Genomic DNA, 3,784 nt, shown 5'->3' with positions numbered 1-3,784 from the left:
GACGTTATAAGAAAGTGTCCTTAGAATGGATCAAAGAGGTCATGTTGTGTAGATGGCGCTAATAAGCGTTCTTTCACATTATGACCTTTAATCATATTACAAGAATAAAGGGCGGGACCTTTCATATAATTCTCCAACTCAAATCCTATCAACTCATTACTCACTTGGAAAACAATCCTACCGTTTTGAACATCTACTATAGCACCCGCAGTGGCGAGAAAGGGTCGTCCTAAGATTATAGGGCACGCATTGTCCTCATCTATGTCAAGCACCATGAAATCAGTTGGGATGTCTATCCCTTCTATCTTAACGGGGATGTCCTCGACATATCCGACAGGTTGGATATCAGAACGATCGGCTAACTTCAATGTTGTTTCGGTAGGCTTTAGCTTGCCCAACCTCAGCCTTGTAAAGAGGGGTAAGGGCAACAGACTAACACTAGCTCCTAAGTCACACAAGGCTCGGTTGAAGGTTTCATTCCCTATCATACAAGGGATGGCAAAACTTCCTGGATCTCTAAGCTTTGTAGGTGGCTTCTTGATGATTGCACTATTGTCCTTTGTCAAAGCTATTGTTTCATTATGATCTATAGCCTTTTTCTTTGAAAAAATTTCTTTTAAAAACTTGGCGTATAGAGGCATACGAGACAAAGCTTCAGCATAGGGGATTTTAACGCAAATCTTTTCAATTATGTTAAAGAGTTTAGTGAATTGAGCCTCCAAGTTGAGCTTAGTAAGCCTTAAAGGTGTTAGGGCTTTGTTTTTATCAAGCGGTTTCTCACTTTTTATCACACCATTCTTACCTAGACACCTGACACTCTTCTTAGTAACAGTCTCTTCTATCTTACTACCCCCTAGAAAAATAGCGTTGACATGGGCTTTGGGGTTTGTTTCAGGCTGACCAGGAAAGACTCCTGGTGTTTGAGAAGAGGTGGCCACTTGTTGGGCCACTTGGGAGATTTGGGTCTCAAGCATTTTGGTGTGCGTGGCGATGGAATCAACCTTGGTATTGAGTTTGGAGAGAGAGTCGTTCAGAAATCCTATTTGGTTTTTCAATTCTTGAAGATTTTTATTTTGATTTGCAATGCAATTTTCCAGTAAAATCTCCAAACTTGATTTCTGAGCCACTCTCTGGTTGTTTGTATAGCCAGGTGGTGCTGCTTGTCCATAGGAACCTTGAGGATTTTTGTAAAATTTTTGATTTGGCCTCATTCCTTGGTTGTATTGAGCGTAATTCAGTTGCTCAATGTTTGCAGCACTACCTAACTGACAATCAACACCTATATGACCAGTTATACCACAGATTTCACAAGGAGGGGATGCAGAAGAAGGTGGGACAGCATTAACATTAAGTTTTTCAATTTTTTGTGTTAATGCCTCAACCTTAGCAGCAAGGTGGTTATATTCAGAGACTTCGTGTATACCTGCCTCTTTCTTAGAGGGAGTAGGAGTGGTGACGGCTCTTTCGTTGGTCCATTGGTAATGATTCTGAGCCATGTCCTCAATCAAAGCATAAGCCTCCGTGTAGTTTTTGTTCATTAGAGCTCCACCTGCAGCTGCATCAACAGACATCTTAGTGGTATATGACAAGTCATTATAAAACGTGTGGACTATAAGCCACTTCTCTAGGCCATGGTGGGGACAAAGTCTAAGCATTTCCTTGAAACGCTCCCACGCCTCATAGAGAGACTCCCCATCTTTTTGATTGAAACGCGTAATTTGGTCTCTAAGCTTAGCTGTTTTGGATGGGGGGAAAAATCGGGCGAGGAATGCTCGCCTCATATCGTCCCATGAAGTAATGGAACCGACTTCTAGGGAATGGAACCAAGCGCTAGCTCTATCCCTTAAGGAAAAGGGAAAGAGATGAAGTCTTACGGCTTCTTGGTTCTCTTTTATGGTGCCACTGAGTCTAAGGAAGGAAGAAATATGGAGATTTGGATCCTCAGTGGGTGATCCAGAAAACTGGTTTTGCTGTACTAAATTGAGTAGTGCAGGCTTGATCTCGAAGTTATTACCCGCAACTGTTGGGTACACGATAATAGCTTGTGGCTCTTCCGTTGAAGGAGTAGCATACTCTTTGAGAGTACGTTCAGCCATAGCGGTATTATTTTGTGCCTCTCTCTTTTTCTTATGCAAAAATCTTTCGATCTCAGGAATAAATTCTCCGAGACTTTTACTTCTTCGCATAAGAAACCGAGAACCCAAGAAGTTAGTGGTAAAAACAAAAAGAAAGAAAAGTAGAAGAGAAGAGGAAGAGAAAAAGAGAAGAGAGTTCTAATCACAAAGAAAGAATTAATTAAATTAGTTTACTCCCCGGCAGCGGCGCCAAAAACTTGATGAGATAAAACCGCAAGTGCACGGTCTTACCGAAGTAGTATAAAAGAGTATCGTTCCGACAGGGAGTAGTTCAATTTAATTAACCTTTAGAGATGATTAGAAAAGAGAAGAGATTGTAGATTGGGGGTTTCTAAACGGTTAAAAGCAATATAATAAAAGAGCCTTGGGATTGTTGGTTTCATCTAAGTAACAAGTCCTTCTCAAACCGAAACCATAAGCTTATAATGTTATGTTAGACCTAATTTCTCAAGACAGTTTCTCTTAAGTTCCTCTAGCAACCAAGCCTATTTCGCTGACTTGATTACTATTGGATTTTGGTTCCTCTAACAACCAAGCCTATTTCGCTGACTTGATTGTTATTAGTTCCCTTGAAGATCGAAACTATATGTCTCAAAGATTGCAAAGCCTATTTCGCTGACTTTGCAATCCTTGTCTGAATTCACTTGTTCGAATATCAAAGCTCCACTTTCGTTTTATGAATTGATATTTGGAATAATGGACGAACAATTATCAAACCCTCCACTTTCGTTTCCACAGTTTGATAATGGTTAATCCATGTTAAGACGGTGAATTCAGATAAGAAACTAGGGTTACATAAGATTAAGGCTTAGGGCTTGGTTTGATTAGGATTATGTCATTTAGACTTATCCAACAATCCCAAGACAAGAAGAAGTCTACTCACTTATGTTCATCGTAGACATGGGGGAGAAGAGAGAAAGCATGAAAGTAAAAGACAGGAAAATAAAGGAAAGGAAAAGAACTTTATTGAAAAGCAATGGTCACTTATTGTATTCCAAGTAAAGATGAATATTTAGTGATGGCTAGCTACTCTATTTATAGTACACAATTGACTTAAAATCTAAGCAAGTATATTCCTAGAATATTCCTCGGTAGATTGTGCGCCAAAATAAAATAGCTTGGAGTCAAAGCAAAAGCAGCAAAAGGCATCTGGAGGGTGGCACGGCCGTGCCAAGGCTGGCACGGGCCGTGCCAAGCTTCTGACTTGTGGGAGATATATTTTGTTTCCCAATCTTCATATTTTTGTGTCCAATCTGCTCCAAATCCCTTTCTTTTGCTCCAAGACTCTCTCCATCCAATATTCTTCCCTGAAATATAATAAATTGCATTTTAAAGTAAACTATTCTAAAAAGGAAATAATACTAATATAAAACTAAATAAAATCTAAATAAAACTAAACTAAAAAGCATATTAAAATAACATATAATTGACTCATCAAAGCCCCCACCTGATCCGTTGCCTCCCAGGTTCAGGTCCGACCTCAAATGTGATTTCCATCAAGGCGCCCTGGGTCATGATGTCGAAGGGTGCTATGCTTTCAAGTATATCGTGAAGAAGCTCATTGATCAAGGAAAGCTGACTTTTGAGAATAATGTCCCGCATGTCCTCGACAATCCTCTCCCAAATCATGTCGCTGTGAACATGATTGA

General features: G+C 39.9%; 1 non-coding gene across 1 annotated transcript; it reads left to right on the top strand.

Moving 5' to 3' along the window:
- The first annotated feature begins 1,626 nt into the window (after nucleotides 1-1,626).
- On the top strand, nucleotides 1,627-1,733 carry LOC120578760 (small nucleolar RNA R71). The gene has a single exon (XR_005644571.1). It is a non-coding gene; the product is annotated as a small nucleolar RNA R71 (small nucleolar RNA).
- Nucleotides 1,734-3,784: the final 2,051 nt, after the last annotated feature.

The sequence above is a fragment of the Medicago truncatula genome, chromosome 2 (genome assembly GCF_003473485.1).
Source record: "Medicago truncatula cultivar Jemalong A17 chromosome 2, MtrunA17r5.0-ANR, whole genome shotgun sequence".
Classification (NCBI taxonomy): Eukaryota; Viridiplantae; Streptophyta; class Magnoliopsida; order Fabales; family Fabaceae; genus Medicago; species Medicago truncatula.
The sequence above is the reverse complement of the archived record's forward strand: the minus strand, read 5'-3'. Positions and strand labels throughout refer to the sequence as shown.